At 53.7% G+C, this 23541-nt stretch overlaps 1 protein-coding gene across 6 annotated transcripts in view; it reads left to right on the top strand.

Moving 5' to 3' along the window:
* ZNF710 (zinc finger protein 710) overlaps positions 1-23541 on the top strand; it is a 63804-nt gene that overhangs the window by 26365 nt on the left and 13898 nt on the right. Inside the window, exon 1 of one of the 6 annotated variants that reach the window (XM_060293849.2) lies at positions 7485-7617. The exons of the other annotated variants lie outside the window; for them this stretch is intronic. The gene's annotated coding sequence lies outside the window, so the exon portion shown is untranslated. Of the gene's footprint in view, positions 1-7484; positions 7618-23541 lie in introns of those variants that run through there. 6 annotated transcript variants of the gene reach the window in all.

The raw sequence follows: 23541 nt of genomic DNA, 5'->3' as shown, positions 1-23541 counted from the left end.
TCTCTGCCCACTGGGAGCCTGGGATGAATTCTCACTGTTAGCATTCGTCACTCACTGCCTCCACCCCACAGTCAGCTATCAGCGCTACTGGTCACAGTGGAAAGAAAGCCTGCTCCGTTCTTCCTCGTGACACGCGTGAGCCCTGGGGACAGACCTGGCCATGGCTCCCAAGGCAGCAGCTTCCACGCTTCCATGCAGGCCTGGAGCTGGGGGGCAGGGTGCTACAAGGGGTTAAGTAGATAAGCCCAGTGGGACACTGTCCCGGCCTTCCCTCACCCTCTCCACACAGTAACCAGAAGGATTTTCAAAACAGCCATCGGATCATGATATATCCTCTCCTAAAAGCCCCTCTGGTTTCCCGATGCCTGTGAAAGGCACCAGATCCTATGTGTGGCCTTCACGGCCTTGCCCTCCGGAGAGGCAGGCAGCCTGGGGTTCTAAAGGGACACTTGAGCCACAAGTGTCTTGAAGAATGCAAGAAGTCTCAGAAGGTGGGGAGAAGGAGAGGGATGGCAGGCTTCCGAAGGTGGGCATCAGGAACAGCTGGGGGTGGGGAGGGGCAGCGGGACTGAATTAAAAGTCTGGCTCAGTTCTGAGGACCTGGTCCCCTGGGAGATGGACTCCACCCTGGTCACATTTAGATCATCAGAGGGGCTTTTAAAAATTACCAAAGTCTCTGGAGGTGGACCATCCTGGGTGTTTGCGTTTGCTCCCCCAGGGCCACAAGTCCAGGAATCGCTTATGAACACTTTGGGAAGGTGGCAGGAGGCAGTTGCCAGACTTGCCCAGCACAGGAATGCTCTAGGATTTTTCTCTGTTGATGGGAAGGCTGTCTTGTTCACCCAGCTCTAAGCCCTGACCAGGATGAACTAAGGGAGCACTAAGCAGATATGGGACCCCTAGAGAGTCAGCTGGAAGGGACCTTCTTCAGAAGGGGAAACTGAGGCCTGATCACCAGTGAGTACCACCCCTGGGCAGCAGAGCCAGGAGTTTCAGGCCATCACCTGGCTAGGTGAGGGCTAACTAGAATGTTACAGTCAGAATGATCTCCAACAGGTGTGCTGTGGTTCTAACGGATAGAGCATCTTTGGCATTCATAATCCCCACAGTCTGCATCCTTGTCTTCTGCCCGCAAAGAACTCGGGATCTGGGGAGTGATGGGCCCAGGCATAAAGTACTACAATCTGGATGTTGTGTTTCCAGACCTGTAGGGAGATAAGTTAGAGGGAGAAGGTCCCCCCTTCCTCCAGGGGAAGACTCGATGAGGAAGCAGAGAAGCAAGTGAGGACCTGACAGTGTCTACCCTCCTTGACCCACAGGCCTGGCTTGCCTGCCAACATGCTGAGCTGAGTGCTGGAGCCTCTAAGCCGTGCCCAGGTATTGATTTCCCCTTAGCCCTCAGGCACCTGGGCGGGGCAGGGCTGTGCACCCCAGTGTACAGTGCCAGTATATTTCCCCATTATATTTTCCTGCATGAACTATGCAGATTGGGAAGCACTGCAGTGGCTCATCTCTTCGTCATTAGCACATCACGTTCTGCATCGGGCAGGTTGGGTAACAAACCAAGATCGGCCCAACAAATGCAGAGAACAGTCACAATTCGCCTGCATGGTCTGTTTCCTCATCACTTTTTATTTTGAAAATGTCAAGCCTAACAGAAAAGCTAAGAACCTTCATCTAGGGTCACAATTGTTACCATTTTGCCATGTTTGTTTTATCTTTTATCTCACTCTCTTTCAAATGGTTTTGCTGAGTCATATGAAAGTGAGTTATAGGTAGCATGATGGTTCACCCCTGAAAAGATCCTTCAGCAGGTATCTTTTAGGAGCGAGAGAAAAATTACCTAAAAAATTACCCTTATTCAATAATATTGCCTAGGGCTTCCCTGGTGGCGCAGTGGTTAAGAATCCACCTGCCAATTCAGGGGAAACGGGTTCAAGCTCTGGTCCGGAAAGATCCCACATGCCGCGAAGCAACTAAGCCCCTGCGCCACAACTACTGAGCCTGCGCTCTAGAGCCCGCAAGCCACAACTACTGAAGCCCACGTGCCCAGAGCCTGTGCTCCGCAACAAGAGAAGCCACCATGATGAGAAACCCGCGCAACACAATAAGAGTAGCCCCCACCCACCGCAACTAGAGAAAAGCCCACATGCAGCTACGAAGACCCAATGCAGCCAAAAATAAATAAATAAAATAAATAAATTTTAAAAATAATATCACCTAATAAACAGTCCTATGCAAATTTTCCCAGTTGTCCTCCAAAAATGTCCTTTTTATGTTCTTTTCCTGGTCCAAGAAGGCTCACGTGTTGCATTTGGTTAAGCTTTCTTAGCTTCTTTTAATCTAGAACAGTCCTGTATTGTGTGTGCGTGTGTGACATTGGCTTTGAAGAGTCCAGGCAGGCCTTGTAGAATGGATTCTGGCTTTGTCTGATTGAGTACATTCAAGTATAAGTCTGCATGGTTTTGAAACTCACCTGATAATTGCTTCGTTGTGTCTAAAAAAAGTCCTAAGGCAGAAGGTACAGTGGAGGGTAATTCCTTTGTCCCCTACCCCTGTGTGAGTCATGGGATGTCCTGTCCAGCCACCCAGAAAAAGAGGGGGCTTTAATAACATGACATTATATTCATAAAATGCTTCAGTTGACTAGAAAGAGCATTTCACTTGATCCACAGCAAGCCTAGCTTGATTGGGCAAGGTGTTCTCTTCATTTAGTAGATGGGATTCTGAGGTTGAGTTTGTGCCCAGGTGCGTGGCTTTGGCAGAACTGGACCAGAGCCCAGCCCTGCTGACCCATCACTGCAGTGGCATCTGGGAGACTGGGCAGAGTTGATGCCTTTGTTGTGTTTGCCCCAGGACTGGGTAAGTTACAAGGTGGTGTCACCGAACCTCAGCCCTGGACCCAACACGCGCATCCCGGAGTGCTAGACTGTGACTGTTGAATATGCTCAATACCTGTCACCTGTCTTGATGACTCTGAGTCATGGATGTGAGTCTAGTTCCTGAACTGTGTTCTGAGGAGTTGCTAACCCCACCCCAAATGGTCCCAGGCTGCCGTTTGGTGAATTTTTTATCCTGCACCCTCGCTGTCAGTTCTTACAGCCTGCAGCAGTGGCATGCCTCCCACTGCCCTGCTCCTTCTAATATGCAACTTGCATCTGCTGTGGTCTGGGAAGCCAGATAAACAGGCTTGTGAGAACTGAGTCCAAAGGCTGTGAGTGAGGGTCTCTGTCCCATGGAGAGGGAAGAGTGACTGTGACACCAAAGGCCCCTCTTGGAGGCACTCGCTTCAGATTTACTTGTAGCCTTTCTGTGCTTTTGGGGATAATACCCTGCATTCTCTATTCTTGGGGGAATTTGAGGTTGCCAGAGAGGAGACCCCTGGACAAGTGGGGCGTTGGCTGTTACATGTTTCAAGTTTTTTTTTTTTTTTTTTTGCGGTACGCGGGCCTCTCACTGTTGTGGCCTTTCCCATTGAGGAGCACAGGCTCCGGACGTGCAGGCTCAGCGGCCGTGGCTCACGGGCCTAGCCGCTCTGCAGCATGTGGGATCTTCCCAGACTGGGGCACGAACCCGTGTCCCCTGCATCGGCAGGCGGACTCTCAACCACTGTGCCACCAGGGAAGCCCGACATGTTTCAAGTTTAAAAGGTTTGGAAAAGACTGTAACATACAGCAGGAGTGGCTGGTGGGAACAAGGAACACGTGTGTGAGTGCCAGAGCACAAGGGCCCTTTGGGTGCGGCGGCCATGACGCTGAGTGTAAGCTCGGGCTGGGGTGGGGTGAAGTGAAGGGTCCCTGGGCTCAGGCTGGAGCGCTCGACCACCACCCTCCCTGTATGTAGATCATGCTGCCTTCACCCAACTCGGCTGCATGAATACACCCCCTGAGGATCTGGGCCCCTGCAGGAGAGCGCTAGGTAGCTGCACCCTGGTCTCTGGATCTCCTGGTCCCCCAGGGAAGGGTTCCTCGTGCTATGGGTCTCGTTGTTAAAGCCACATGCCTGTATTCTGCAGGTTCTTTCCGCAAGAGTTTTCCCTCCGTCCTATTCCCCCTAATTGTGTTATCTTGGGCAGGAGCCCACTGAATTCTGTTCTCTCTCAAAGCAGTTTCTATTCTCATAAGCGTAGAAGCGCGGTGCCCTTTCTGTTTCTTGGCTGAGTCCTCCAAGGAGTTCAGAGTGATCCCAATTTGACTTAACAGTGACTCCTTTGCCAAGCCTCTTTTGCTTGTTTGCTTGCATTTAATTTTGTCTTTTATCAAAGTAATGCATATGCATCTTTTTTTTATGTCAAACAGTACTGAAGGGCTTACACGGATAAAGCAGCAGGCCCCCTGCCCGCCTCACTCCCCCCACTCCAGCCCTCCAGACCGGTTCACTGTTCTCAATTCCTTTTAGTTTCTCCTTTCTGTTATTCACCTCTATACGCTGAAAAAAATGTTTATTCTACTGCTTCTCAGTTTACCAATTTTGGATGTTACCTATTGCCTCCATATTACTGCCTTTCCTGCTCATATCGTTCTATCATGATTTGGGGGTAAATTCACAATATAAATATCATTCACTGCTGAGCCTAGCACTGAGCTATTACCTTTTTTTTTGGTTGCATTGGGTCTTCATTGCTGTGCGTGGGCTTTCTCTAGCTGTGGCGAAGGGGGGCTACTCTGTTGCAGCGTGCAGGCTTCTCATTGCGGTGGCTTCTCTTTGTTGCGGAGCACGGGCTCTAGACGTGCAGGCTTCAGTTGTTGTGGCACGTGGGCTCAGTAGTTGTGGTGCACAGGCTTAGTTGCTCTGCGGCATGTGGCATGTGGGATCTTCCCGGACCAGGGCTCGAACCCATTTCCCCTGCATTGGCAGGCGGACTCCTAACCACTGCACCACCAGGGAAGTCCCTGAGCTATTACTTTTTTAAAAAGAATTCATTATTGTCCTCACCTGCTTGGTTTTCTCTATCTCTGATTCTTCCCAGTACACCAAAAGATCGAGAAAACATCTGTCAGATATTTTGTCTATTAGTTCATTCATCGGTTCTTTTTTGTTTTCTGGACACTGGGGTATTTCACCAGTGAAATTCTTTCAAGCTTCTTCAAAACAAATGAAAATTTAGTTCATTTTGATATATTAAAAAGACTCCATGCAGCTTCCTCTGAAAAGGCTTCCCTGACACACCCACCCCCTCCGCTGCCCCGCCTGCCACCTCCTGTAGGCTGCTCCTCCTCTGGGCCCCCATAGCCCCCTGCTGTCACCGTCACACAGACCTTAGTGCACTAAATACAATCGCCTGTTTTCTTGCCTGTGGCCTCCCCCGCCCCCCCCCCCCACCCCACTGGGTCCTGTTCACTGCTGTCTTCCTAGGAATGCTGAGGAGCTGGTGGGCACATAGCAGGTGCTCAGTAAATATTTGTGGAATTCGCATTTGTTGGATTGAAATGCAAGCGTGATGATATGCTCCTGGTGGTTCGGTGACCTTTCTGGCCCTGAGTTCCCTTGCATTTTCTGTGTGCCCCCTTCTCCTGGCTTCCTTTCTTGGGTTTGGAGGCCCTTCTGGGCCTGTTCCAACTTAACAACAGCCTTTCCCAGGTGAAGCTAGCAAAGGCAGGGTTTTCATTCCCGGATCTGTGCTGCACCCCACCCCCATCACCCACTAGGTTGGCCTCAAGCATCTCAGGGCCTCGGATTGGTCCTCGTCGCTTTATAATCGCAGCCCACGCCGCAGAGCTCAGCACAGACTGATTGCTCAATAGATGAGTGAGGTTGAGGCTCGCTCAATCAATCAATAAACCAATCAGTCTTCTTCCACTCAGCCTCTCTGCTCCCAGGCATTTCTCATTATCCAGCGTTTGGATGATCAGAAGGAAAAAGAAACCTCTGCATAAAGGTGACCCCATTTCAGGTTTCATCATGACTCACTGAGTATTGAAAAACAGGAAGAGCAAGAGAAGGGAAGACAAAGAGAGGGGCCAGGGACGCTCACCTGCGATCTCAGAGGGACATTTGGGAAGACATTTGGTCACTAGACTGAGGGTCGTAGGCGGGCAGGGACCATCCTGTGCACTGCTTACCCCAGAGCATAGCACAGGCCCCACACATGGTAGACACCCCGTCATAACCAATGTCTGCCTGCAGGAAAGAGGGAAGGACAGAGTCCAGATCCAGGCCTGTTTCGAAAGAGGGACTTGAGATAGTTCGGTGCACCTACATGTGTTTTAGTCCTTGGGTCTTGGCCAACTCAGCAGAGTGCTGATCTGTGATGTGCCCACAGTGCCCACAGAGGCCCCTCCCTTGTAAGGACACTGATCCAACAGTTGGCAGCCAGTGAAGCGGACGAACCCACCACCCTCTCACTCTCCTGGAACCACGGCCTGGCCTGAGCAGGCACTGGGCTTCCTTGAAGCAGTCCCAGGAGAGGACACCCCGTCCCAGGGCCGATTCAAAATGTCATTCCCTCCACTGGTATCCAGTGCCACCTGAGCGGACACGGCCCAGGCTGGCCTCCAGCCAGAACAGCTGCCTCGCTCAGACCCTCCTCCTTTGCCCTCCTACCTGGGCTCTCAAACTCTCAGACTAGAGCAGGAGAACCAAGAGGGCCAAGCTGCCCACGGAGGCCAGGCTTCACCCACAGTGTTGCGGCCTGGGGCTCTCCAGGCCTTGGCTCACCCGGGACCCAGTGGGAGGAGCCACAGCGGGGTGGCCAGGACGGTGCAGGGGCGGCTGACCCTGAAATAAAGCTGATGGCCGCCGGCCTGTGCCCCCCGCTCCCCGAGAGGGAGCACTTCTCTTGTGGGTGTAGTGAGTTTCGGGGGAAGCCTTTAAAGCAGCCCTTTGATGCTTCTCCAGGGGAACTGCATTTATTTTCTGTACTTTTAGGAATTAACTTGCAGTTCCCAGCCTCTCCCTCCCTCCCTCTCTCCCCAGAAAGGAGAGAAGGAGAAAAGAAAAAAGGGTCTGCATTGTCCCGGTGATTGGCACCTTCTGTGAATGAGGGGTCACTGCGTCTGGCTGCTCCTTTTCAAGCGCTCCCTTCTCCCCTGCATGCTGTATTCACGCTGGAACATTCCTTCTTTCAAAGCTTCTGTCTTTCTCTCCCCCTTTGTATCTCTGCTTTCCTTCCCTTCACTTTTCTGCCTTTCATTCTCAGCGCTCACCAGCTCCCTCGGGGACCGCTCTCTTCTCCTTCTCTTTTTTTGTCCCTTTTCTTCTGTTTCTATTCAGTTGCTTTTTTTTTCTTTTTGCCTCTTTTTTTTTTTTTTAATTCTTTTTTCCTTTTTCTTTTTGAATGGTGCTTCTGTTTCCAAGGGACGGGATGAGTAGGGAAGTCGGTTTATTTGAGGAAGGGAGAATGTGGATGTTTTCATTTTCCCCCGTGCTCTAAATGTGTAAAAAAGAACCACCATGCACGACCCCGGCTTACTCTGGGCTCCTCCTTTGAGAGGGAAGGCTGTTCAGGAAGGGTCTCCATCAGACCAGAGGAAGCTGTTCATCACAGGTCAGGCAGTTCCTGAATCGGTCACCAGGACAGTTGGCTACAGACCTGGTGGCACCGCCTGCAGGATGCAGACACAGCCCTGGGGACGGGCTCCCTTTCTGCGTGGCCCCAGGGCGGGCCTTGATGTGAAGGTGAGGACCAGAGGTGGATGAAGAGCCCCCAGACCTCCCTCCTCTGTGGGAGCCTGGCCTTCTGGCCGGGGGAGGGCTCAGGGAGACCGTGGGACCCTGGGGCAGGGCTGAGCACAGGGAGGAAGGCCAGGTTCACACGCGGCCTCATGGTTGTCTGGCGTGGCCCCGGCTGTGGAGACAGTGGGCCTGCCTTGGCTGGCCCTGGAGTCCTGGAGAGGAGGCTGGAAAACTGGGACAGCAGAAAGGAGGGAGCTGGCAGCAGTGGCTGGCCCCAAGGAGCCGAGTGATCCTTGGGGTTTAGACAGGTGCTGACTGATTGAAGGTCTGACGTCTAGGGAACGTTGCAGGGCCCAGGTAGAGGCGTGGGTCTGGTGGCATCAGCACGGAGGTGAGAGTTGAAACACAGGGGAGAGGCTTTCTCCAAGGGAACCCCTGTAGGACGAGAAAGCAGAGGCCAAGGCCTGATGAAGGCGGCAAAGGAGAGGCAGAGAGAGAGGGCAGCGCGACCGGCCGGAGCCGAGGTGGGGAGGCAGCTGTTGCCTTGTCGGGGAGAAGACCCAAATCAGAGCCTCTGTTTGCAGGACTCACCTGTCACCTTCCAGAGGACAGTTTAGCTTCAGTAGAGGAGACAGAGAGCAGGGGTGGAGGAGCCGATGGAGGACGGGGACCTGACCCCCGTTCAGGAGGTGGAGAGAAGGCAAGAAATTGGGGAGTGTCAGGGGCTGCACCTAGACATCGAAAGCCATGTGAGAGGAGCAGGGCTGCCTGAGAGGCCGGGGCAGGCCTGGAGGAGAGAGGAGTGAGGTCTGGGGGCCTATTTCTTCCCTGTGGAGGGACGGCCTCAGCCTGCAGGTCTGGAAGTCCCTTTGTACCCTTTCAGAACACAAGACAAAGGGCCAAGTCTGCAGCTCTGGTCCCCGGGACATAGGGACCTCAGTTTAGCTCACAATTGCCCAGGGACCCCAGGACGGGGCCAGGGCACCTGGAGAGACACAGGGATCTCTGGGAAGGAGCCCTGGGGTGTGTGGCCTGGGTGAGATGGAGCTTGGGCTCCAGGCCCGAGTGTCCTGGCACAAGCTGCCAGGCCTTGAGGTCTGGGTTGAAGGGAACCTCCCAAAGGTAAGCCCTGTATCTCCATCCCACCCAGCACAGCTGGCCCGTAGTAGGCGCTTCATAAATGTTTGTTTTATATTTTCTTTTTTTTTTGGCCGCACCACGCGGCATGTGGGATCTTAGTTCCCCAACCAGGGATCAAACTCGTGCCCCCTGCATTGGAAGCGCGGAGTCTTAACCACTGGACTGCCAGGGAAGTCCCTCAAAATGTTTGTTGAAGTGTCAATTGAATTTGTCCTTAGCAGCCAAGTGCTGTGTAATTGGAGAGCCCCCAAAAAGGAGGGCCCCATCCCCTACCCACTCAGGGCACGGGACCCCCCCCCCAAGCAAAACTGGGGCAGGGTCCCAGCCACATCCATGGAGGAAGGTAGAAGGACAAGTCAGCACCAGGCAGAGGGTGGCATGAGCAGGGAGGGACAGCAGGACAGGTGGGGACAATGAGAAGGCTCATTGGAAGAAGAATGTCAGGGAGGTGGATCTGAACCCCCCGAAGGATGGTTTAATCAGGGGACACGGGTGGAGCACCTACTGTGTGCAAGTTCAGTGGATGACATACCCTTCGGGAGGAGGACAGCCTGGGGCTCCAAAGGGCTGGGAAGAGGCTGTGTCCTCCCTCTGAGTCTGGGTGACCGAGACAGGTGAGCTGTGTGGGTGAAGGTAGCAAATCCTGCCTCCACGGATGTAGGGATTTGTACTCCAGAGAAGGGATGGAGATACCCAGCGAGCAGACACCATCCCTCGCAGCATCTCCCTGGGTGCTACCACTGCCCCCCTGGCCCTGCCAGCCTCTTAAGACACCTTGCTGCCAAACCCAAGCTTGCCAGGGCGGGCCTGGCTGCTCATCAGGTTTTTCCAGTTTGGACAAGAACATCTCCTTACACCCCATTAAGGCAACCACAGCACCCTGGCCTAGAGATGAAAGGGGAGCCTGTGAAGGCAGCTCGCTCCTGGCAGGAGCAAGAGGGTCTATATTTGTGAACAGGCTTCGGAGACAGACATGTTTCCTGGGTCCCCCGATTCCAGGGTGGCAGAGGGCCTGATGGTCAATCCCCCCTTTAAGACCTGGCCGCAAGGAGCTGGCTCTTCTAGTAAGTCTCTTTGTGGCCCCAGGCAAGTTTCCGAATGCTAATAATAGTAGCAAACAGGCTGCCAGGTTCTGCTATATGCGCTTTGAATATTTTCATTTGTGAGGCAGGTGCTGTCAGCACCACTCCCCCCTTAGTCAGGAGAAATAGTCACAATGATGGGAGGTAGCAGAGGTGGGATTCAAACTCAAGCCTTCAGATTCCAGAGTCTGGACACTAAACCAGTACTTCTCAACCTGTTTTTAAACTATTATTATTATTTCTAATCCTTGCAGACTGATAACTTATCAACCTTGCCTAGATACCATAGCAACGTCAAATTGCTGTAAAAGTTTCTAAATGCTGCTGCTTATCTCTGTGGAAGCAGTCACAAGGAGCGCACCGTTCTAAAGGCGTTCTTAACCTTTCCGTGCCTCAGTTTCCTTATACGTAGAATGAGGGGGGTGGTACCAGTACCAACCACACAGACTGTGGTCGCTATTAGATAATGCGCTGAGAGTCGGCACAGGCTGGCACTGTAGCTCTCGGGACCGTCAGCCAGTCCACTAACATCAGGATTTTGCCACCTGTCGAATGGGAATAAGAGCACTGCCCACACAGGTGCTGCCCATATGGCTGGCTGCTCAGACCAGGTGAGGAGGACCCAGTGGCATCGTGCCTGGAAAGGACTTTGTAAGCCGTCGAGGGCTCTGCCCGTGGAGGTGGGTGTGCTCGTTCCCCTGCCCAGCCTGTGTTTCTGGGTCCCAGAAGAACTTGTTTCATTGTGCACTTTGACACTCAGATCTGGGGGTGTTCGGAGGAGGGAATCCACTGAGGCTCTCGGAGGAGGTCCTGAGTGTTCCTGACCCTTGCCTGCCTCCTGGCCGGTGCACATGTAAGCGTGCATGGTCTTCACATAAGAAGCTTCCTGGGCATTTTAGTTTCAAGGAATTGAGGCCAGCACAGGGGTCTTATTCTCGGAATCTCCCCTTCACCCTGTGACCTATCGGGGCTCTGTTTGCTAAGGGTGGGTCATCCCAGCTATTAGTGGTGAGACTGAGAAGGTGCCCAGTGATCCCAGAAAGACTACATTCTAGTGAGGAGAGTTGGGTTTTGTAATTCTCTTAGAAATTTAGTCTTTTGAGCTACCCCGTTGAGTTGCAAAATTTCACGAAAGAGAAAACATCTGGCATCTGTGATGAAGGCTTCTCCACGTGTCCCAGGAAAGGTCTTCCCACCTCTCCACGGCTCCACTCTGGGTCCTGGGGCCCAAGGGACCCTCACGGCCCCCTCAGGCAACGCAGGGGTTCTTGTGTGGGCCAAAAACTTGAGCTAGAACCTTCCTTCGAGACGGGGTCCAATTCCAGCATCTCTCCCCTTGCACCTGATTTGGTTACTTTTTCTCCCTCAAAATAGCTGCTTTTTCCAAATGTTCATGCACTTACCACTCCTTTGTGGGATTTATGACAGATATTTTTAGTGACAGTAAGAAAATATCAAATATTTCGGGGCCGTAGGTGATGCACATTGTGTGTTTACATACGTTGCAATGGTAAAAGCGAAAAATTACCATTTGTCAAATGGCAGCACCTGTGCCAGGTACTTTCGCTCACATCATCTTGGCCATCCTGTGGGAAAGGCAGCTGTCATTCCCATTTTACAGTTGAGGAATCTGAGGCTCTGAGAGGTGAAGCAACTTGCTCAAGGACTTACAGCCAGGAAGTGGCCTAGCTCACTCCAGACCTTCCTGCTGCCCTCAGCCAAGGGGCCCCACCCTGCATTCCAAGGCCTGCCCTGAGGACCCTCAACCCCACAGGCTGTCCCCACCACAGGGAGCGTGGTGAGGAAACCTTCCAAGTCCACCGCAAACATCTCTAGCGATGGCCAGACAATTTGCTTGTTTTGTAATGGTCACCTCCATTTAAATCATTTTGGCCTTTGGGTCACACACCACATGCATTTGAACTTTAGCGGCTGGGGACACATGGCCCAGAGCTCAGCCTTCTGTGAGTTCCCTCTCTCTCTCTCTCTCTCTCTCTGTGTGTATGTGTGTATATATATATATGTATGTATGTATATTTGGCTGCAGCATGCAGGCTCTTAGTTGCGGCATGGATCCCTGATCAGGGATCGAACCCCGGCCCCCTGCATTGGGAGTGTGGAGTCGTAACCACTGGACCGCCAGGGAAGTCCCAAGGTGAGGTCTTCTAATGGGCCTCAGAGTCATCCTTTATGATCCAGATCAAAGAGGAAACCAGTTCCCACTCTGGGCTGAGCTGGCCACCCTGAGCACCTTCTCCTCTGATGTCTGTGGACCCACCCTCCTCGAGGGACCTGCCCTCAAGGCCCTCCCGGGCCCCACTGCCCTCCGGTTCTCCTCCCACCTCTCAGTCCAGCCTGCGGATGAGATTCCCCTTCCCTGTTAGCTCCTGGCAGTGTACAGACCCCAGCAGGGCCTGTCTGCGGTGGCCCCGTCCTCTTCCCCCTGCCTTCTCTCTGCAGTCTCCCCTAAACCTTTTATCTCATGTCTGCATCATGGGCTGCCCCATGCCCCCACATGCATCCTCCCGGCTGGACTGCAAAGTACTCAAGACCACGGGCATCCACCCATCATGTGGGTCCTGACCCACATCTCACTGTGTGAAAGTGTGGTTCATTAGGTGACTAAGGAAAGAATGGGCTGCACGGTGTTCCTGCTTGCCGCTGATGATAGCTTGCATGGACAGCTGTATGCGTCTGATGTCTGCGTGTGTACACTCAGCCTAAATGTTTCCCCAGCTGTCCCTCCCCTCAGGAGATACATGGAGGCATTACGTGAATGAGAGAGGCATTCTTTACTCCTCTCCTGGCATAAATCCGTACTCGACTTGGGTGTGTGGGTGACTGCAAAATAAATGTTGATTACAGCATCAGCTTCAGGAGGCAGACGCTGCCAGGGACGCTGCTGGGATGGAGGCTGGGGATGAATCACGCTGGCTGCTGTGAGAGAGGAGAGGCCAGGCCACACTCCTCGGCTGTTCTCGGCCCACTGCTCTTCTGCATTTTTACCTTCCCTTCATCTCTGGCTGCATCAGATGGGGGAGGGGGCTTCCCAGCCAGGTTCTCCCATCTCTAGGCTTCCCCATCCCCTCCGCACAACCTTTGTGTACTGCATACCACAGAACGTGCTCATTGGGCTAATGGGCTCAGCTCTGGGAAGTGGGACCATCATCCCGTGTTACAGATGAGGAGACTGAGGCTCACCCAAACCAGTGTGTAAGGGGGTGGGGCTAGACCCCTGCTGCCCATGCTCTGAGTCTCTGTGGACTCCCAAAGTGCTGGTTTACATGCAAGAATGTCCCTGACCCCTTAAATTAAAAAAAAAGCGATTACTCTGTCCTTTTGTGGTACCCCATGCATTTTGTGCTTATTTCTTCTCTGATATCTTGCTGTCCTGTTTCGTGGTTCTTAGTCTTGTCTCTCTAACCAACATGTGAGGTCCCTGAGAGCAGGGAACTTTGTGTCCCGCCAGCAGCCAGCACCAGCCTGGCCCTGGGAGTGGGTGATGAACGGAATGATAACAATAGCAACAGCTCCCAGTAATTGAGTCCTTACTATGCACCAGCCTTGTTATCAAACTCGTCTCAGTCGGGCTGACTGTACTATACCAGTTTATATAAGGGACTTGAACATTTGCAGATTTTGGTATCCACCAGGGTCCTGGTATTCCTCATGGATACCTGTATTTCCCTTATTTCCTTTACCTGAAAGAGCACTTAAGTTGACCCAAGAATGAAACCTGAACTCCACTTACTCCTCTTGTGTATCTGGTGACCTTGGATGCGTCACTCAACTCCTCTATGCCTTGGTTTCCTCCTCTGTAAGTGGGTTTGTTATCAAGATGGCATGCTTTCTGTACGTGATTTCATCAGGCACAAGCCTGGCCAGAAGGAAGGGCTCAGTACGTGATGGATCCTTTTCATATCACTGTCCCCATCTTACAGCAAGGAAACCAAGTCCCAGGGAGGTTGAGGAACTTGCCCAAGGCCACCCAGCTCATATGTGGCAGAGATGGGGAGGCCGGCCAGGCCTGCCAGACCGAGAGCCGGGCTCCTTTCCGCTCTGTTTGTTTGCAGCGTGAGGGGCTGTCCTTCCCCGTTCCCCCTCCCCCTCTGTTGCTTCCCACCTCTTCCTCCTCGGACCCTGCTCCCAGAGTTCCTGAGGTGCTAAGCCAGCCTTTTAGGGGAGAAGCAGAGCTGTCGTGTCATTGACACCTCCCTGGGCTTGGCAGGCCTGGGTTCCTGGGCTTTGCTGCGTCCTGGGGCCGGGCCTTGCCAGCCGCCCCTGACGGGGCTGGCCGGGGCTACTCCAGGGGGGGACTTTGGGTCCCAGGACTTAGCGGCCACTGATACTTCCCCCCTGGTCAACAACACATCACAGCTCCAGCAGACGCTCACACTGCCTGTGGGGCTCCTGAAGGTCCAGGGCCCCTTTCTTCTCCCTGTGGTTTTGGTTTCCCAGGGGACTTGATACCATTTTCCACAAACCCCTGTGTTCTCTCTGTCGCTTTGAGACACTGGGGCCCCAGCCACGATCAGCTTGCTTTGTTTTCTGTGGTAAATCTGTTTCTCTTGTCACTTCTGATCACTCCAGATTAAACACAGAAATGTAGAAGGCAGGGGCTGGGGAGGCTGGGTGCAGGATTGGCGTGACCCTCCCCTCCGGGGAACACAGGAAGAAGGAAAGAAAAAGGGGAAGAGCATGATTTTAACCTGCTCAGATCCCACCTTTACCTCCTATTGGCTCTGTGACTTGGACAAGTAACAGCTTTTCCAAGCCCCAGTTTGCTCATCTGTAAAATGAAAATTAAAATGCTCATCTCCCTGGGATGGCCTGGATCATGTGCCTGTTCGTTAGTATAAGCTCAGTTAACGATGGCTAAAAAGAAGTTAGAAAAAACTGACAACCCTTCCTCCTGCCTTAAACAGCGGAGACAGAGACATGGGTCGGACAGCCCACAAGTGGGTGCTTCCTTTTCTCAGAGGCCGTTTAGGATCACAGCGAAAGAGTGAATTTTGAAGAATGGGTGTGAATCTCACTATCCTGTTTGGAGTGAGGGGAGCTGGGCACCTTGAGCATTGCTGTGTGCCCCAGCCTTGGGCCAGGCCCTGTGTCCCATGCATGCATTCACACAAGGCAGGGTGGAGCCTGGAGGAGGTATGGGGCATGGGGCAGTGTATGCGTGGACTTTCCCTGAACTGCAGTGAATTCCTGCAGAGGGATGCTGGGCCCCCACTTAGCCCTGGGTCTAGGTCCGGCCGTGTTCTCTCCTGAGGGGGCCTCTGGCACCTCCTGTAGCCTGGCCTCAGAGGAGCAGGGCCAAGCCCCTTAGGGTGCCTTCCCCCAATGAGCCCTCGCCCCCGGACACCTCCCATCTGTGTTTCCTTCCTCCCTGCAGTAAGTGAGGTCAGTAGAGGGCCTGCATGGTGGCAAGGCAGGGGGTCCATTCTGGGATCTGTCTGAGTCTAGCCCTTGGAGAGAACCCAAGAGAAAGAAGCCTCGGGCTGATGAAATGGGGTTTCTTTTTTTCTCCTTTCTTTCTTTCTTTTTTTTTTTTTAAGCAAAGAGATAAATAAATGTCGCCCTGAGATGACAAGAGAACATTGAAAGAGATAAAAGGCGAGTAAAAGGGACTAGAGACCAGAAGCAAAGGACAGGGAGGGATTTGGACTATACACTGCGATGAGGGGAGAGATGAAAGAGGAAAGAAAGAGATGGGAATGCAGGACCGAGTGGCAGAGCGGAGGATGGGGTTGCCACGGAAACGGAAGGAGGGAGAGGAAGACAGGATGGAGAGGGCTGAGAGCTCAGTGCGGGCGGGGCCCGAGACAAGGCTCGGGGAGGAGGAAGGGAAGCCACGAGGGGCTTCCAGGTCTGAATCAGGCCCCGGTGTGGAGAAACTGAGGTTGGCAAGGGAATAAGACCGGACCCAGAAAACTCATCCTCGCCCAAAGGTGGTAGGGTGGAGAGAGCTGGGCCTGGGCCCCCCGGGGCTGACCCAGCTGGGGTCTTCTTTACCCTACCTGTCAGGGACTGCCACTCTTTAAGCCTCAGTTTCCACAACCGTAGAACGGAAATGGTACTCCCAACCCCAGAGGGCTGCCTAGAAGCCTAGAAATTGCACGTGGGCCTGACAAAGTTCAAGCCCAATAAATGCTCCCGTTGTTCCTTCATTTGTGGTTCTTATCTTTGTCTGTGAACTTGTGAGCCCAAGTTTTATTTGTTTTTCCCTGTTAACATTAAGCTGGTGATCTTTGGGTCCAGCAGAGTGTACTTGTTTGGAGGATAGATGTGTTTTTTGCTTCTGGAATTGGAGAAAAGACACAGAGCCTTCCAGAAACATGAGACCTGCTGTCCTTTCCCCTGGGAACGGGGACTAGTCCTGAAGTTCAGGGAAAGGAAGTACAGACTTGGGGATTTCCACCTGGGGCTCGGCAAGGGGCCTCTTTTTTCTTTGCACTTGAATATAGATATTCTCAAAAGGGCAACAATTTATTCTGTACGTGCACTCTGCTAGGAATGCACTGTGAGCACATGGACGAGTTCTCTGTCCTCTTGTAGAATCTGTGATCTAATGGGGACACCAGACATTGAGCGAGTACTTATACAATCAAATCTGTCATTAAAAATTGTGATAAAGCCCAGGAAGGAAAAGTATTAACCTTATAACTGCTTAGAACTTGGGGGTCCAGACCTGGTTGGGGAGAGGGGCGTCAGGGAAGGTTCCTGAGCAAGTGATGCCTGATTGAAAGCTGAAGGATGAGGGACAAGGAACAGCATTCTAGGCACGGGGAACAGCATGTGAAAAGGCCTCATGCAGGAAAGTCTGTTATAGAAAATGAGGAAAGCCCACGTGGCTGGAGGGTGATGAGTAAGGGGACAAGCAAAGTGCTGTGAAGTTGCCACATAAGCAGGGGCCAATCAAGCAAGTTCTTACAGGTCTTTGGTAACGTGTCTGGACTTGATGCAGGCCAACAGCCTGGTAGGAGGGCCCAAGTATGTGGGGTGGCTGCCATGTTTGACGTGGATGGATGGATGGATGGATGGATGGAAATGCACTGGGAATCAAGAACTCTCAGTTTGGTCCCCATTGTGGGCTGGGAGCCTTGGGGGCCTCAGTTTCCACATCTGTAAAATGACAGCATTGCACAGGAGGGTCCCCAAAGTTCCTTCCAACCCTGCTGATGAAGATTCTAAGACCAACCTCGAGGGTACACAGCCAAAGTGGCCTGGGCAAAGGACCTTCAGTGAGGCCACTGTCCTGCTGTGGGAGAGCCCAGCTTTCCTCCTTTGTGACAAGTGAGGGGTCAGGCAGGAGGACCCAGGGCCCACGGCTTCTGGGTACCTGGTGACTTCAAATGAGAGGCATCACATCACTCCTTTACCCGCATCCACGGGAAGTGGACATGTGCTCCGTGTGCGGCTCTGCGGGAAGCTCAGCGTTTGCCCCCAGCAGTTAGTGTGGCAGACGCCCTGCTAGTTTGGGCTCATTTCTACAAGGGTCAGGGACCCACTCAGTTTTCCTCAGGACACAGGGGTCAGTGAGGGTTCCCCAGGCTGGCAGCAGGGGCTGGCCCCATCCAGGGACCAGGGCTCCCCAGGAGCCCACAGGCTTGCTTCTCTGGACGCACTCGCTCCCTCCTCCTCGGCCCGGCTTGCTTAGGGTCTCTGCCCCCTGGTCCCGACTCCACCTCACGGCGTGCCTTCACGTAGTCTTTGGTTGAGAGTGTAAGGCTTGGTGCGTAGCCGCGTTTCCAAGAGAGGAACCTGCTTGGCCTTCAAGGCCAGGTCACGTGAGAGTGCTTGTCAGCTCTTACCAATTAATTTCGAGAATCAGAATAAATTGGGGTTGTTTGGGGGAAATACGATGTCCAGGCTCCAGACCCAGAGATTCTGGTTTAACTGGCCTGGGGTGAGGCCCGGACACTGGTGCTCTCATCAAACAATGCCAGTCGGACCCTGTGGAGCCAGAGTCTCTGCCCTTGGAGGAGTTTGAATTGAGAGGCCTCATGAATACAGCGGGCCCAAGATTGTGCCTCTCGCCGTGGGGACTCCATCCTTCCTTTCCTAGGGTTTAGGGGTCCCTGTGACCTCCCTGGAGGAGGGGCCCTCACACAGTGGCCGCTCTGTGGCCGCCAGGAGTGCCTCAGCCCAGCTCACCTCAGCTTGTAGAGGCAGAGGTGTGGCTCCCAGGATGGGTCTCGGTGCCCCAGGCCTGGGAGAGCAGGAGGGGGAACGCTTTCAGAACAGTCCTCGCTGTCATAGGGCTGGAGGGACCTCAGTGCTCCTGGGCCTTCTCTGTGCAGCCTGGAGGCCACCCCAGGGAGGAGGCGGGACTGTCCTGGAGGTGAGATGGGTCAGGGCGTGGGGAAGAACCCAGCATTTGTAGAACTCTTCTGCAAGGAGGCAAGGATTTCCCCTCAGTCTCATTCATTCATTCATTCATTCACTCGTTCCGGGTTCTCGACGACTAGGCTTCCTCCCTTCCCCTTTCCCTGCCCTGGCGTCTTTCTCTCCGGACACTCCCCTGCTGGGCCCTCTCTGCCCCACCCTGCAGTCACCATCCTCTGGGGTGGATGTCTGGTGGGGGAGATGGCCCATAAACAGATACAACTATGAATCAACATGATTTTATCAGCGTTCTCTAGAGAAACAGAACCAGCAGGATATATACACACAGGGAGAGATTTATTTTAAGGAATTGGCTCACACGATTGTGGAGGCTGGCAAGTCCAAAATCTGCAGGGCAGGCTGGCAGGCTGGAGACCCAGGCAGGATTTCTGTGATAACAGTCTCGAAGCAGAATTCCTTCTTCTCTGGGAAACTTCCGTTTTTCTCTGAAAACTTCAACTGATTAGATAAGACCTGCCCACAATAAGGAGGGTAATCTGCTAAAGTCAACAGATTGTAGATGTGTTGCTGTGTGGCTCACAGCAACATCTATCAAGAGATTAGCGTTTGGCCAAACAACTGGGCACCCAGCCTAGCCACATGTAAAATTAACTTGATGTTCTCAGGCTGTGGAAGAGGCCCTCGCCCCGCCCCTGGCTAAGGAATATCTCCCGGGAGGCAGTGCCTGCACTGACTCCGAAAAGATGAAGGGATATTCACCCAGTGCAAGGGAAGGGCAAGTCCTGGCAGGGGAGTCAGGCTGTGCAAAGGCCCCGAGGTAGGAAACAGCTCCATGTATGTCTGTGTTTGTGTGTGTGTGTGTGTGTGATGCAGAGGGACAGGAAGGCTTAAAGGAGGGTCAGGTAGAGCTTGGCTGGGGACAGCCTTGGGCAGTCAGCTAAGGCACAGGAACTTCATCCTATAGGCCATGTGGCTGAGGGTGGGCTTCCGGGCCAGAGACCTGCTTTACCAGCATTTCACTGTGCGACCTTGGACCAGTCCCTTCCCCTCCCTGAGCCTCAGTTTCCTTTTCTGGAAAAGGAAGTAGCCATACATGGTGAACGTCAGGTCTTCCTGTGGTTTGTGGGTTGGTGGCCCAGCCACTCTGGCCTCTGGAGGCAGGGCTTAGCAAATCTGTCCACAGAGAAAAGGGGAAGCTGAGGCAGAGAGAGGCCCCTATAAGAAGGAGACTCATACACTTCCCCCTTGGCCACCCCACCCCCAACCCAGCTGCCTCGTCAGCGCTGGGCCTGGAGCTGCTGAGTCGAGTGAGGCCTTGTGGGCTGGACAGAAGTGAGACTGTGCAAGGAGCTCTGAGGTTTGCACAAACCTCCAGCTTTTGCTTTCGCTTCCTCTTCCTTTCATGGGATGTGAGCAGAGTTTACCCTTAAGTCTACCATCAGGGGGACATGAGAGGAAACAAAGAGGGTGGTTTTGCTATAAGTTGAAGTCCCGTGAGTGGTTTTTTTGTTTGTTTTGGGGGGTTTTTTTGTTTTGTTTCGTTTTGTGTATTTTTTTACAGCTGTGTGCATACCTGGACCTCCTTTTCCCCTCCCCGGGCCCAGCTACCTGTTCTGCCCCACTCTGGGTTCAGTTTTTCAGGACCCAGGGGCTGCTCCGCTGGTCCCCACCCGACCCCAGCGCTGCACCTCCTACCTCCCAAAGATCCTGGCGCTTCAGGTTTTAGACTGAGCTCACTCAGAGCAGCTCCCTGAGGATGGGAGCTTATCGTGCTTCCTACTGTATCCCCAGGACCAAGATCGGCACCCAGCACCTGGCAGGTGTGTTGAGTCAGTGATTCAGTGGCAGGACTGGAGACCACAGCCTCAGAGTCGCCTGGTGATTCAAAGCCAAGGGGCGAACGTTTCCCCCTAGCAGAAGCCCAGGGCACTGCGGGGCCTGTGTCAGGGAGCAGGCCCTGGCACTTGCTAGGCCCTCAAAAATAGTCATCAGGGTGCTTGGTGATATCCCAAGTCTGGGCTCACAGAAGCCCCAGAGCATTCCTGTGACTTAAGTTTGAGATGTCCTGGTGGTGAGCATGAGGCAAAGCATAGCCAGGTGGTCACCAGGCCCTATTGGTTCTTCCTTCCAAATGGCTCCTGTCCCGCCAGCCCCAGGCCAGACCAGGCCTCAAGTGCTCTGCCCCACTCTCTGCGTTCCAGAGCTACTCTGAGCTCCCTGACCCTCCCCTGGTGCTTGAAGGGGGTCTCAGTGAGAGGAAATGATCTTTTAAAGCAGTGTGGATGAGAAAAGGTCTCGTCTTGGGGAGGGGACCCTGGAAGACAGGCAGGTAAGCCAATGGATTAACCTGCCCTCAAGGTTCCAAGAAGCCTCTTGTGTCCATCTCACAGATGAAGAAACCGAGACCCTGAAGGGTCAGGTGACTTGTCCAGGGTCACATAGCAAGTCACTCGTTAATTCATTTGACAAGCTTGTGTCAGTGTTTACAGGAACCATAGTACAGCAATAGATGAAGCAACAGTGAGAGGTCTGGAGGACCTGGGTGTCTGCCTGGGTTGGGGAGACCTCCTGCTGGGCCTCAGGGGATGAGACTTGGGTCACTCCCCAGGGCTGGCCTGGCGCTCAGGCCTGGGAGGGGGTGATGCTAAGCCCTGGGAAATAGGGCAGCCCTGGGCTTCTGGTGTCACTGACAAAGTCCCCTCCTCTCTTTCCACTCTACTCCTTCCCCTCCCCCTCCCCTGCTTTTGTTTCTTGGCCTCCACAGCCCTTCTCTCTTTCTCTCTCTCTCTCTCTCTCTCTCTCTCACTCTCTTTCTGCTATGGCCTCCCTTCCCCCTACTCCCAGTGCAAGTCTTTAAACTACAATCAGGCAGTGATTCCATTTCCTCTATTTCCCTGCCTTTGCCATTTCCTTTCTCTCCACCCTGGAGACCGAGGGTGTCCTGGTAGGAGGCTGAGCTGCATCAGCTCTGATGCGCCCTCATCTCATAGTCCAGGCTGTGCAGAGCCCGGGGCGGTCTGAGCTCCCCTTTCTCTTGGACATCGTAGAGAGCTTTTGTTCTGAACCCGCTGCACAAGAGGGGGGAGAGAGGCCTTGCCCTGAGAAAGGAGGTGCCACGGGGGGCCCAGGAAGATGACAAAAGGGTCCTTGAGGTGTGGGGCCCGCCCTGGCACACAGGTGGGGCGCACCTGGCGGGCTCTCGTCCTGCCCTGGGCAGCCTGTGCCAGGACATAAAACGGGAGAGTTGTGGCCTCTGAGAAGGGGGGGGACCAAAAAGATGGCCCAGGAGGAGGGGGAATAATGGCACCAGGGTTGCAGAGCCACCAGTTTCCCACTCCCCAGCCCTGTGTGTGATAGGCGGACTGACACATATGCGAAACGCAGGTGAATTAGATTCCCTCTGTCTTCGTTCTTCCTTCTGTCGTCTTTCTTCTGCCGCAACAAACAGAGCCCCTCCTACACACATGAGCACACACACACACAGCCTGCCTGGCTGCCCCAGTGAACACTGAGCCCCATAAGCCCCTTAAACATGTATTTACAGGGTGATATGTGTCTGGTCAGGCAAGTAAAAGAAAGCAGGGGCCTGACGGGCCAGATGGGCAGATGGGTTGATGGAGGCTCCCAGGAAAAGGAGATGGAGGTCTCCTTCTGAGTGGAGACCCAAGGAAGGGCTGTGGCTGCCCTCGAGGGGGACCCCAGTTCCCCAGTCCGGCCGGAGCCTTGGACCAGCCAGGCAGGGACAGGTCTGAGGCTTTACGCTGCGGTTTGCCCAGAGCCTGCCCGAGCTTTGCTGCTGGCTCCTGGGAGCCTGAGGGGGGCAGGGCAGCACCTGGGAGCTGAGGAGGCTGGGCTCAGAGCCATGACGTGACCTCCCAGGTTGCACAGAAGATGCAGTGGAGCCTGGATGGGGCCCGCGTGCTGACCCAGCTCTGCCCTCACTGCCAGGGCACTCTTGAGCTTGCTGTTGGTACTTATGCCCCAGATTCCTGGGCTGTGCAGTGTGGCGCTCACTACCTCCACCCCCACGCCGCCCCCATGGCATTGTTCGTAGGATGAAATGGCTTTCCTGGGACCTGGTGAGCACTCAGTCACCACCTTTGTGGTTAGTTGTTGGCACCTCTGCGTCCCCGCACGTGGGCTCGAACCCCTTGAGAGCGAGGACTGTGGGCAGGTCCCCGTTTACACCCAGGCACAGGCTCCAGTCCTCAGCCCCAAAGTGAAACCTGCCACCTGTCCCTGCAGGAGGGGGACGCGTGGTGGCCAAGGGCAGGTTCGGCTTGCACCTGGGATCCTGGTGTGAGCCTTGGGAGTGGCCCCTTTCACTCTTAGAAGGTCCCTCCTAACAGGGATGGAATGTTACATGATCACCCTCCGTGTAGGGGACCACAGCAGACCTGTGCTCCAGCTCCCACAGGCTGATATTGGCTGACTCTTTCGCCGACTCATCTGCCAGTAGAGTGATGTTATGGGTTTCTTTGCTCCCGTTCCCTTCAGCTGCCAGAAGAGGGGTGGTGCCAGGGACTGGGGCCAGAAGAAGAGCACAGGTGAGGGAACTAACATTTCCACTGGCATCCTCATCTCATCTCCTCAGCACCCCAGGACTCAGGCACTATATCCCCCTCCACAGAGATGAGGAAACTGAGGCTCAGGATGTGACAGGATATACCTGAGCTAGAAAAGGATATTGTCCAGATTTGAATTTAGAATCCAGGGCCAAGTCCTAGCACAGGCTCCGCTGTTGAGGGTCAGTCCCTCCCCTCCGCTGGCCCTGCCTTTGAGGAAGTCTAGACAAAAGTGCTGAACTGCTTGTTTTCTCAAACCCACAGCAGACACGAGGGCTGCTGCTGGGTGCTGCTGGGCGCTGTGTCAGATGGGCCGCTGCCATCCAAGGCAGTGATGCTCCCCCACAGGGGCTCCGGTGGGCACAGGGGTCATCTCTGGACACCACAGGGGTGTCCTCATCTCCCTTACATCTCCAAGCACAGGGCCTGACCCATAGCAGGGATTTAGCAAATATTTGCTGCACTAATCAGTGAATGAGTTCTTAGTCTCTAGAGGCTGTCACAGAATCACCCAAACCTTTGCTTGAATTTCGGGCCCCAGAATGGAGAAGTCTCTTAGCTCTGTGGTTTTCATCAGAAAAGGCTGCTTCCAGAGATCTGGGCAGATAAATAATAGTGACGCTTTACATCTGGTGAGGGCTTTATAATTAACTAACCCCCTTCATCTATGTTCTGACCTCTGGGCTCTCACAACCCTCCCATGGGTAGGTGTTTCCATCCCCATTTTTGGACAGGGAAACTGAGACGCAGAAGTGACTTTGAAGTGACTTTGCTTAGTCACTTGTACACGA

Source organism: Globicephala melas, chromosome 2 (assembly GCF_963455315.2).
Source record: "Globicephala melas chromosome 2, mGloMel1.2, whole genome shotgun sequence".
Lineage (NCBI taxonomy): Eukaryota > Metazoa > Chordata > Mammalia > Artiodactyla > Delphinidae > Globicephala > Globicephala melas.
This window is presented reverse-complemented; position numbering and strand designations above follow the sequence as displayed.